Here is a 13104-nt window from a genome sequence, read left to right as displayed (position 1 = left end):
CATTTGCATACAGTTTGTGCCAGGAGTGGTCCAAGAAACCACACACTAAATGGGATTTTGAAGCTGGATCGCTCTGTATTCCTGTGGCAATTAATATAGTGAACCCATGTTATCCTATACAAATGTCCAGACAGTCTTACTTTTTTTTTTTTTACTAGCCATGGACAATATAAGGCTCATGAGATAAAAGTCTCTTTAGATACTTTTACAGAGGTATTTTGCCTATTACATTTTGCCCTAAATTGTAATTAATCAACTTTAGCCTTCCCAGAACACAGAGAAGGGGCATCTCCCCAGGATTTAGTAGCAGGTGGGGCTGATCCACCTGGGACATTCTGGAGAGGAATCCTCTTGTCCTGAGCTGGGGCCAAATTGAACAAATCCTTCCCAGGGGTCTCTGAATCTTTCTCAAAGGCTTCTTGGGGTAGTATGAAGGAACCTTCTCTAGTGAAAGTTTCTATCGGATGAATTCCATGAGCTCCAGAACGTCTTATTTTGCGACGGAGGAGCGAAGTTTGTTTTTGCTGGAGGTGCAGATTTTATGTTTCTTCTTCTTTTTGCTGGAGTGTGGAAAAGGGAAATAGGAAACATAAAGAGAAACTTGAAAACATAGTATCATTTAGTAATAGTCAAGATTGGGTAAATGAGAGGGTTCTTTTGATGAGTGATGAGTGAGTCAACATACTTAGCAGTTCCTAAATGTAAAATAACTTTTTTACTGGTGGCGGGTTAGTTCAGCTGGTTAGGAGGTGCTAATAAAGACAAGGTGCCCAGTTTGATGCCCATGCTGCGTCAAGAGAATACGTTGCTGTGCTCACTTCACACCCAGCTGAACTACTGGAAAGAGCCTCTTTGACATAAAACCTAGATTAAATGTCAACTTTATTTCTTTAATCCTAGGTAGTGACTCCTACCCTCTTTGCTCTCCCTCTAAAGGGGTGGGTGAGGAGAAGAAGAAAGAGGTTTTTGAAACAAGTGACATAAAGCCTTAAGATAGAAATTTCAGTGAAGAAAATGATGCTGGGAGTGGAGATGGCCTTGGAAGTGGGTTGTGTGTCTAATGGCCACTGTGCATCTGACATCTTGTTCTCCCTGTCCCTTTTTCAGGGTCCAGTGCACTATATCCATATGACTGTCAAGCACTTTCTCTACCTGATTATCTCCTTATCTGACCTCTTTGGCTTTTGGGTAAACATTGTAAAGTCTCAGAGCTCAATCCTCAGGCCTCTTCTGTTTTTGTTGTCCTTCCCTGGCTAAGCTCATCATCTCATGGTTACATCTTCCATGGTCTTCATTGGAGTACCATTGTGTATCTCTAGCCAACTGATTATCTCCTCTTAGAAGTCTTACAGTAAGCATCTTAACCTGAACATATCCCAAATTGGAATTCATATCTATCCTCTGAAACTGTTCCAAACATATTGATCTCTATCTCATTTAACTGCAACTCCATCCTTCCAGCTGTTTAGGACTAAGAATTTGGGACCTTCACTGACTCCATTTTTGCTCTATTCAGCATATCCAGTCACTCTGAAAATTGTCCTTGCTTTATCTTCAAAATATATCTGGAATATGGCCAGTTCTCAGATACTTCCATTACTATTAGCTTGGCTCTAGCCATAATATTCTGTAATGTCGAATATTATTACCTGTTGCCATGGAGTAGATTCCAACTCAGGGTAATTCTATAGAACAGAATTGAACTGCCCCATCGGGTTTCCAAGTAGCTGGTGGATTCTAACTGCTGACCTCTTGGTTAGCCACCAACGAGCTCTTGACCATGCACCACCAGGGGTCCAGAATATTATCAATATCTCTTATTATGTCTTGAGTTTCCTTCCATTGCCTTTAACAAGTTACTGTCTACAGAATATTTAAAACCTGACAATGGCTCCTTATTGTTCTCTACTAAAAATGCATCAGTGGATCCTTACTGTACTCAGAGGAAAAAAAAAAAAAGCCAAAATCCTTGTAATAATCTACCAGGCTCTACATAATGTCCCTCCTCCCTAATCAATTTCCTCTCTGACCTTTTCTCCTACTCCTCTCCCCCTTGCTCACTCTGCTAAAGTTATCATTGAGCTTCTAGTTGTACTTTAAATACATTAGACATCTTTCTGCCTCAGGACCTTCGCACTAACCACTGCCTTTGCTTTCAACACTCTATTCCAGATACGTGCACTAACTCATCTTCTTCAAATATCACATTATTAGTGAATCCACCGTGGACTTCCAGAGTTTCACTATTCCTGAACGCCTTATCCTCATTCCTGATTTTTTTTGTCAATATATTTATGTACATCTAATAAACTATGTAATTTACTTAATCATTTTGCAATCTGCCTTTCTTTATCACTGGAACGTAAGGTCTATGAGGGAAAAGACTTTTTTGTGTGTTTTTAAAAATGTGTATTGTAATCAAACACCTATGCTCATCTAAAGACTTCACCAAAAGAGTAAAAAGACCACCTACAGACTGGGAAAGAATTCTCAGCTATGACATCTCCGACCAGCGCCTGATCTCTAAAATCTACATGATTCTGTCAAAACTCAACCACAAAAAGACAAACAACCCAATCAAGAAGTGGGCAAAGGATATGAACACACATTTCACTAAAGAAGATATTCAGGCAGCCAACAGATACATGAGAAAATGCTCACGATCATTAGCCATTAGAGAAATGCAAATTAAAACTACGATGAGATTCCATCTCACACCAGCAAGGCTGGCATTAATCCAAAAAACACAAAATAATAAATGTTGGAGAGGCTGCGGAGAGATTGGAACTCTCATACACTGCTGGTGGGAATGTAAAATGGTACAACCACTTTGGAAATCTATCTGGCGTTATCTTAAACAGTTAGAAATAGAACTACCATACAACCCAGAAATCCCACTCCTAGGAATATACCCTAGAGATACAAGAGCCTTCATACAAACAGATACATGCACACCCATGTTTATTGCAGCTCTCTTTACAATAGCAAAAAGTTGGAAGCAACCACGGTGTCCATCGGCGGATGAATGGGTAAATAAATTGTGGTATATTCACACAATGGAGTACTACGCATCGATAAAGAACAGTGACGAATCTCTGAAACATTTCATAACATGGAGGAACCTGGAAGGCATTATGCTGAGCGAAATGAGTCAAAGGCAAAAGGACAAATATTATATAAGACCACTCTTATAAGATCTTGAGAAATAGTAAACCTGAGAAGAACACATACTTTTGTGGTTACGAGGTGGGGAGGGAGGGAGGGTGGGAGAGGGTTTTTTATTGATTAATCAGTAGATAAGAACTGCTTTAGGTGAAGGGAAAGACAACACTCAATACATGGGAGGTCAGCTCAATTGGACTGGACCAAAAACAAAGAAGTTTCCGGGATAAAATGAATGTTTCAAAGGTCAGCGGAGCAAGTGCGGGGGTCTGGGGAACACGGTTTGCGGGGACTTCTAAGTCAATTGGCAAAATAATTCTATTATGAAATAATTCTGCATCCCACTTTGAAATGTGGCGTCTGGGGTCTTAAATGCTAACAAGCGGCCATCTAAGATGCAGCAATTGGTCTCAACCCACCTGGAGCAAAGGAAAAATGAAGAACACCAAGGCCACACGACAACTAAGAGCCCAAGAGACAGAAAGGGCCACATGAACCAGAGACCTACATCATCCTGAGACCAGAAGAACTAGTTGGTGCCCGGCCACAATCGATGACTGCCCTGACAGGGAGGACAGCAGAGGACCTCTGAGGGAGCAGGAGATCAGTGGGATACAGACCCCAAATTCTCATAAAAAGACCAAACTTAATGGTCTGACTGAGACTGGAGGAATCCCGGCGGCCATGCTCCCCAGACCTTCAGTTGACACAGGACAGGAACCATCCCCGAAGACAACTCATCAGAAATGAAAGGGACTGGTCAGCGGGTGGGAGAGAGACGCTGATGAAGAGTGAGCTAATTATATCAGGTGGACACTTGAGATTGTGTTGGCAACTCTTGTCTGGAGGGGGCATGGGAGGATAGAGAGAGAGGGAAGCCGGCAAAATTGTCAAGAAAGAAGAGACTGAAAGGGCTGACTCAAGAGGGGGAGAGCAAGTGGGAGTAGGGTGTGAGATGTATGTAAACTTATATGTGACAGACTGATTGGATTTGTAAACGTTCACTTGAAGCTTAATAAAAGTTATTAAAAAAAAAAAATGTCTTGGAAGAAGTACAGCCAGAATGCTCATTAGAAGCGAAGGTGGTGAGGCCTCCTCTTAGATGCTTTCCACATATTATCAGGAGGGACCAGTCCTTTGGGTGGCTTAAAGAACAGGATTTTTTTTTTTTTTTCTTTCTTTTTCACAGTTCAGGAGGGTAGAAGGCCAACTTCAGTATGTGTCTCTGGGGGGAGGTTCTTTCTCGTCTAGTTCAACTTTTTGATTTTGTTGTTTTTCGGTGCCATGGAGCTGGTTCTGACTCACAGCAGACCCTACAAGAAAACAAAACGCTGCCAGCTCTTGTGCCATCCCCACAACCATTGTTATGCTTGAGGCCATTGTAGCAGTGCTGTGTCAGTCCATTTCATTGAAGGTCTTTCTGTTCTTCACTGACCCTCTCATTTACCAAGCAGAATGTCCTTTCCAAAGGGCTGATCCCTTGTGATATCACGTCATATGTGAGAGGAAGTCTTGCCATCCTCACTTCTAGTGAGCATTCTGGCTGGACTTCTTCCAATACAGATTTGTTAGTTCTTCTGGATGTCCATGGGACTATACTTATAGTGGTTCCATGGTGTAGTGGTTAGCACATCTGCTTTACACGCAGAAGATCCTGGGTTCAATCCCCAGTGGAGCCAACTTAACCTTTTAACAGCCTGCAATCCTACTTCCTGTGCTGCTTTATGTGCTTCTAAGTAGATTCACCTGCGTCTGTTTTCTGGTAGCACCTGTCTTCCACCCAGCGTGTGCTCCCTTCTCTTTGACTCTAACCTGATGTTTTCATCTCAAGTGTTAGTAGGTTTAGGACACATTCTACAGCGATACGGCCTCACTGATAGAACAAAGAAATCCTATTGCCAAATGGGATTTCGTCTAGAGATATAGGGGTTAAATTTTTCAACACATATTTCTGGAGGATTCAATTCAACGTGTAACAACAATATGTTAAAATTATTATTAACCTTTTTAAAAACAGTCAAACTGTTTTCTAAAGTGGCTGTGTCATTTTGCATTCCCACCAGCACTGTATGAGAGTTCAAATGTGTCCACATCATCAGTAACACAGGTTATCATCTATGTTTTCTGGTATAGGCACAGAGTAAGTGTGAAGTGCTATGTCAATGTGGTTTAATTTATACATCCATGATGACTGTGAGTAGTACTGGTTGTATAGTGGTTAAGTACTACAGCGGCTAAGTAAAGGTTTGCAATTCAAATCTACCAGCTGGTCTTTGGAAACCTTATGGGGCACTTCTACTTTCCTATATGGTGGTTATGTGTTAGAACTCGACAGCAAAGAGTTTGGGCTTTTTTCTTTTTTGGTTTTATAACTATGGTGTTGAACATCTTTACATGTGTTCATTAGCCATTTGCATGTCTTATTTGCACAAATGTCTATTCAAATCTTCTGTGTTTTTAAATTTGGTTCTTTATCTTAGTATTATTGATTTATAAAATTTCTTTACATATTCTGGATACAAGTCCTTGATGAGATATTTGATTCACGGATATTTTCTCCCAGCCTATGGTTAGTCTTTTCATTTTCCTAATGGTGTCTTTCGAAGTGCAAAAGATTTTAATTTAGTTCTGTTAGTCAATTTTTTTCTTTATGGATAGTGCTTTTGGTGTCCAAGGTCACAAAGATTTTCTTCAGTGTTTTCACCTAAAACTTTCATAATTTGAGGTCTTACATTTCAGTCTATGATGGATTCTAAGTTAACGTTTGTATATGGTTTGAGGGAAGGCTCTAAATTCTTCTTTTTGTGTGTGGATATCCAGTTGTCCCAGCACTAATTATTAAAAAGCTATCCTTTTTGCCTTGATTTGCCTGGGTATTTTTCTGAAAAGGGTCGCTATGAATCGGAAAGCACCACTTGGCTATGAATGAGAAGATTCTATGCTTCGCTCTCACTAGCTAAATAAATTTGGGGAAAAAATCCATTCCTACTTTTCATTTATAGAAGTTGATTTCATTTTCTAAAATTAATATTTTAGGGCATAAAAATAGTACTAGCATAATTTGGTCAATATTTTTCTTTGTTTTATTCTTTAAAATATTTTTAAAATAGTTCATTAGGGACACAGAGTTCTACAGCTTGTTAGGAGAGATTCTGCTTTAGACATTGTCTTCAAAATTGATTTCATCCACAGTCACATGGATTTCTTTGGCACCACTGGCCCTGACAAGAGATTACTAATTCTTCCTTGTGGGAAAAGAAGCCATTTAAAATTTATATAAATTAATCTTTACCATTTTAAATGAGAGCGAGCCATTAGCAAAGTAATCAATCTAATCCCATATTCATCTGAAATTATTATCTTAAGCTAGTAAAAACTTCCATATTTTAAAATTCTGTATAAAAGAAATAGTCATAGCATGATTATAATTTTAGCTATTATGTGTTTCCATTTTTATTACCTATGGGAGCTTTTCAAGAATTATGGGAGCTTTTCAAGAATTGGATCAATGGTAGAATTTCTAATTTTGTTTCCATTACTTTTTAGTATGAAGGTTCATGTGCCTATTAATCATAAATTGGATATAATATTGTTTCATGACTCAAGTGTCCTCTAAAATCAAAAGCTGGAAAATGAAATGCACTTCTTACCCAGGCATCAGAACATTTCCTCCTGTAGGGATGTCCTGTTGGTGCTCCTGGGACATGATACAAAATTCTCAGCTCCTGAATTGCTTCCAATCTGGCCCAAACTACCTGCATCTCTTGCCTGAATTACTGCAGTAACCTAACAACCTTCCTACTGCTGCTTAGCAGCTGCCTGCTAAGCCTGCCTCCAACCTTGTTCTCTGTGTTGTGTTCTGGGTTGCGACACCCAGATTCCCTCCTTTCAGGAACAAGGCATTCATTTCCCCAGCTGTCACAAGTGTTGCTCCCTCATGGCACAAAGTTGAGGTCCTCTCTAGGAATTGCCCTCAGCTGAAAGGAACTGCCTCAGTCAAAGCCATGTTCCCTCTCTGAACGCAGCCCACAGTAACGGATGCTTAATACATACCTATAAAGGTCTGACTCTCTTGCCTTAACTCTGAAGGGCCATCCCATTTTCAAGGCTCCTCATGGGATCAGCTCAGTCCTCTGTTGCTGCCTGTCGACTTTCCCCCTTTAACCCTGCTTCCCTCACTCCTTTACAGGTGTTGTTCCTATATCATTCCCTAATAATCTTCCTGCACACAAATATCTAATCCACATGAATACAGCTTGTGCCAGGAGTGGTCAAGAAACCATACATTGAATGGGATTTTGGAGCTGGATCATTCTCTATTCATATGGCAATGAATCATATGTCATTAATATAGTGAACCAACGTTATCCCCTACAAGGACCCTGAGAATCTAAATATCCATGGACCATACAAAGCTCAGGAGATAAAAAGTCTCTTTAGGTGCTTTCACAGGGGTACTCTGCCTATTACATTTTGCCCTAAATTGGAAATTAATCAACTTTAGCCTTTGAGGGAGCACAAAGAAGAGGCCGTCTCTCCAGGATATAGGAATGCACAGGGTGGATCCAACAGGGATCCTCTTTCCTGTCTGGAAGGGAATCCTCACGTCCTGATCCACCTGATCCTTTCCAGGGGTTGCAGTAACCTTCTCAAAGGCTTCCTGGGGAAGGATGAAGGAGCACTCTCTAGTCAATGTTTCTCTAGGGAAGAAATAGACAAGCTCCAGAACGTCTTATTTTGCAATGGAGGAGCGAAGTTCATTTCTGCTGGAGGTAGTTTTTGAGTTTCTTTTCTTTTTGCAGGAGTGCAGAAAGGGGAAATTGAAAACATAAAGAGAAGCTTGAAAAAATAGTGTCATCTAGTCATCGTTAAGATTATGTATATGACAGTCTCCTTTGGATGAGTGAAGAGGAAGACAACAAAGACAGATCTATCTGAATGTAAAAGAGTACTTTTTTTTTTTTTTAAACAGTTGTCTGGTTAGACTGTTTGTTTAGAGTGTGGTGTTAATAATGCCAAGTTCCCAGCTTTGGTCTATGTTTGAGCCAGAGAAACAAGATTTCTGTTGATTAAAAATAAATACACAAATAACTTTGCACTCAATTCACACCCAGCTAAACTGAGAAAATAGGCACTCTGATATAAAATCTAGTTCAAATGTCAACTGTATGTCTTTAATAATCCTCAGTAGTGACACCTACCCTCTTTGCTCCCCCTCAAAAATGGGCATGGTGAAGAGAAGAAAGAAAGAGATTTTTGAAACAAGTGACACAAAGCCATAAGATGGAAATTTTAGTGAAGAAAAGGAGGCTAGGAGTGGGGATGGCCTTGGGGATGGGCGGTGTGCATGGAGGCCATTGTCCATCTGACACCTTGTTCTCCTTGTCCCTTTTCCAGGGTCCAATGCACTGTGTTTCCATGGGACTGTCAAGTACTTTCTCTACCTGATTATCTCTGCTACCTGATTGTCACCTCAGCCCTTGCACTGCTCTTTCTTACCGCTGAAACTAATCCCTATAGATTTATAGCAATCGCAGTCAGACACAATGCATATTTTCCTTCCTTCTTTCTTTTTTTTTTAAGGTATCAATTGACTTCCACTCTAATTGCTGTGCATGAAGAGAGTTTTTTTTTTTTTTTTTTCCTTTTCTGGATCTCCAAGACCTAGAATGATGCCAAAGCCAGAGTGAATGTATGAAACCTCTTAATTTTCTCTTGACTTTCATGTTACTTCCATAAATATTCATATATGCCATTTGTCTCCTGCCTGAAAATAATGAATTTTGATACATTTTGATACATAATTTGTGGGCAACACATATTCCAAAACACGTAAAACTTTTCAAATATGCTGCAAAATCCATTTGGTTGCATTGATTTCTCAAATACTCCACACCCCCCGCCCCCAAAACATAGACACACACACTTGCACAACCCAAAGCCACCAGGCCTCTCTAACTATGACCCAGGAATCGTAAATGTGCTTATAAGACTTATCCTGCTGTACAAAAGCCAAAAAAGACAAAAGTTTGACCCAACCAGACTTCTTGGGTGCATTGCCTCATACTTAAGCTAATATTTCCCAAAGAACTTTTATTTTTCAACATTACACCAACCCCCACTGGAGGGCAGCAAATACTTTCAGTGGAAGAATCCCCTTCCAAGAATCCTAACCAAAAACAAAAAACCAAACCCATGGCCACGGAGTTGATTCTGACTCATAGCGACCCTATACGACAGAGTAAGAATCCTAAGATCCCAAAAATGTTTGTGGACACTTTCTTTCCAACGTGTCATGCAAGAGTTTTAACTGGGAAATTCACATTGTTTACCCATGAAAGTTTTCATTAGAAAAAATTTAATAATCTTCATATATTCTTGGTATGCCCTAACTATTTAATATTCCAAGATTATTCTATGTTCTGTCGAAAGCTCTTTGAAATTAATGGTAATCATTATGTTTAAAAATACTTTAAAATTTGCTTTATTTAGCCTTACATTAGTTATATAAATAATTCCCCTAAAGTCTTTCCCTTTTAAAAATTCTCAACATATTAATGACATCATGTTGATTAAACCAAATGAACAAGACCTTTGGAAAGAAGAAAAAAATTGATGGAGACTCCTGATGACATTTGATTTGAAACCGGAAGTCCCTAGGGGTCGATTTCAAAGCGGGTAAGCTTTTGAGGTCCTCACTTGACAAAAAACCTGTACATTCCACGCTCTGAATCTGAAGGGAGCCACGTCCACCGGATCCACTCAGAGGGGCATCTTTGGGGCAGGGGCCTTCTCTTAAGACCCGCCTCCATCCTCTTGGAAACCTCGGAAACAGAGCGGAACCCGGCAGGGGAGGAGCTGGCACTGGCTATGGGTAGGGGAAGACCTGAGTGTCAGAGTCTCTAGGGAGAAGATGTACTGCTTTCAAGCCCAGACCAACAGAGAGGGCAGGAGAGTTCTTGCGTTGGTTACAATATATACGCTCTTCTATCTTCGGTTAATGGCAATAGGTGGTTGCTTTTTATATGTTTGGTAAGGAGGAAGGATCTCCGGAATAAAATTAGTTCATTTCTAAGCTCAGAAAACAGATGTTTTCCCACCGTGTTTCATAGCAAGCAAGGCCTTTCCTATATTGGGCAAACCCAATCACTGCAATTACGATGAAACTGGCCTTCAGTCTCAAGTTCCCTCATAGAGTTTTTCTAGATGCCCCAGGCTGGATAATCTCAAAGCCGTCTTTTCCTCCAGGAAATTCTCCTAGTGACGGTACACTTCTTTCACTCATACTTTTTGCCTATTAAAACGACCAAGCAAACTCCACTATTCATAACAATCAAAGTCTTCCCTCATAGATCCCATTCCTTTACAAACACAGGCGAGCTGGCGACAGGAATGAAGGATTTAATTTTAAGAAACTCCTCAGTATTGTCCCACGGAAATTACTCTTGTGTATGCCCCTCTAGGGAAAGAAATTACCCTTTAGGAAGCAGAACCCCAGACCCTCAGGACCGAACTCTGGAAGCCCGTGAGTCCGCACTAGGGGCCGGGCAGCTAGCTGCAGGGATATGACCCTGGAATGTCAAGCTGCGCGCCAGATACAGGGGAGGGGTGACTTGTAAGACTGGACTCTATATTGTTCATCCCTGGGACATCACACATCTTTATATTAGGCTTCACAGATGCCTAGTTCTTTTAAGTTTGTCTACAGTTTCTTGTTGCATTTAGTTGATTTACTGAAGGAAAATGAAAACTGTGATATGTTTTTGTTTTCTTTCTTCTTCCCGCCGTTTTCACTATCTTCCCTTAACATTCCCTTTTGTGCTTATGCAAAGGGAGTCGCCTTTTTCCAGGTTTTGCCTTAAGCATCGCTTAGTATAGCGGACCCACACACTCAGTACCTAGTGTATGATGGCAGGTGCCCCCAGATCAGTAGGGAGAAGATGGTGGTGTCTGAGCTTCTCCACTCCAGCATCCATGTTTTATGGGAGTGGCTAGAAAAGAGCAGCTTGAAACCTCCAAAATAATCTGAGCGTCAAGACCTACACTTTTTGAATATTGCAGGCAATGATTAAAAGAATATATTGGCCAGTTAGCAAAATCTAGAGCCTTTGTTTATTTTTCCAAAACCTGATTATCAGCCAAGATGATATTCTGTACACTTTTTCCAATTCTTGAACTGAAATTATTGACCAACCCACCATGCTGTGCAGGCACCCGGGACCCTAGAGGAGTAAAGAACGAGACAACACAGTCCTCGTCCTTAGAGAAAGGAAAGAGGGACATGAGCGGTGAATGACAACAACAACAAAAAAAAGGACCCACAGAGATCCACGCTGCAGGGCGTTTTCTCGAACACAGAGAAGGGTCATCTGCCCAGGATTTCGGAACAGGCAAGGAAGATCCACCGGGACGTTCCTTCCTGTCAGGAGGGGAATTCTCAGGACGTCAGCAGGGACCAAATCAACCAGGTCCTTCTCCTGAGGTGTCTGAATCGTTCTCAAAGATTTGCTTCCTGGGGTAGGCTGAAGGAGCCCTCTCTAGTAATATTTCTGTTGGGATGAAATCGACGGCGCCAAAATTTCTTATTTTCCATAGGAGAAGCGAATTCATCTCTGCTGGAGGTAGAGATTTTGTGTCTCTTTCTGCGGGAGTGAGGAAAGAGGAAATAAAAAAACATACAGAGAAGCTTGAAAAAGGAGTGTCATTTATTCATAGTTAAGATTATGTAAAAGCAAGTATCGTTTGGATGAGTGAAGAAGGTGTGAAAAACCTTCCTAGTATCTGAACATAAAAAAATCTTATCCCTCGGGTGGCCGGTTAGCTCAGTTGGTTAGAGCATGGTGCTAATAACGCCAAGGTCGCGGGTTCAATCCCCGTACTGGCCAAGGGGAAAAGTTTTCTGATTAAAAAAAAAATCTTGCTATCCTCACTGTACACCCAGCTGCACGTTGAAAATAACCTCGGTGATATCAAATCTAGGTCAATTGTCGACTTTATTTCCCTAATCCTCAGTAGTAACACCTATACACTCTTTGTTCCCCCTCTAACGGTGGGCGGCGGAGGGGGCAGTTTTTTGGAACAAGTGATATAAAGCCTTCAGACAGAAATTTGAGTGAAGAAAACCAGGGTAAGAATGGAGATGGTTTTGGAGATGAGGTGTGCCTCTGATGGCCGCTGTGCATCTCAGCATCTCATTTTCCTTGTGCCTTTTTCAGGGTCCAGCTCACTCTGACTCTGTGTCGCCGTCAAGCACTTTCTCTACCTGATTATCTCCTCTACCTGAGTGTTTATTCATCCCTTATAATGCGCTTTCCTACTCTTGAACATGGTGTTTCTACTTATTAAATAAAGACAGTCAAATATAATGCATATTTCCATTTTTTTAACCTACAAGTTGGCTTCTGTCCATGATACAATTTATGTCCATGAAGACAGATTTTTTTTTTCTTTTTCTGGATCTCCAAGATCTAGAACGGTGCCAAAGTCAGATGAACACAGGAAACGTCTGGATAGTCTCCTGACTATTGTGTTATTTCCACGAATATTCACATGTGCTGTCTCCTAACTTAACAAGGTTTCTCTTGACCCAACATGTCCCTCTAGCTACTACCCTGTTTCTCAGATGGCTTTATAAAAACATCCCCTAGAGCATTATCCAGATTTCCTAGCTCCAGTTTTGAAATCCACTACTTTCCAGTTTTTGACACCACCAGTTCATGGAAGCTTCTTGTCAAGATTAGCAATGACTTCTCACTTTTTCAAGAACTTCTCTTCCTTGACTTCTGTTAAGGATTCAATTGTGTTCCCCTAAAATTTGTGTTGAAATCCAAACCCCTATACCCGGGAATTTATTCCCATTGGGGAACCAGTTTTCTTTGTTCTGTTAATGAGGCCATAATCAGTGTAGGGTATGTCTTAAGTGTAATGACTTTTGAGATACAA

The 13104-nt window shown here is 40.7% G+C and overlaps 2 non-coding genes across 2 annotated transcripts; both read left to right on the top strand.

The window, feature by feature from the left end:
- The first annotated feature begins 4768 nt into the window (after window positions 1-4768).
- On the top strand, window positions 4769-4841 carry TRNAV-UAC (transfer RNA valine (anticodon UAC)). Its single transcript has one exon. It is a non-coding gene; the product is annotated as a tRNA-Val (tRNA).
- A 7132-nt stretch (window positions 4842-11973) lies between these two features.
- Window positions 11974-12047, top strand: TRNAI-AAU (transfer RNA isoleucine (anticodon AAU)). Its single transcript has one exon. It is a non-coding gene; the product is annotated as a tRNA-Ile (tRNA).
- Window positions 12048-13104: the final 1057 nt, after the last annotated feature.

Source organism: Loxodonta africana, chromosome 1 (genome assembly GCF_030014295.1).
Source record: "Loxodonta africana isolate mLoxAfr1 chromosome 1, mLoxAfr1.hap2, whole genome shotgun sequence".
Taxonomy (NCBI): domain Eukaryota; kingdom Metazoa; phylum Chordata; class Mammalia; order Proboscidea; family Elephantidae; genus Loxodonta; species Loxodonta africana.
This window is presented reverse-complemented; position numbering and strand designations above follow the sequence as displayed.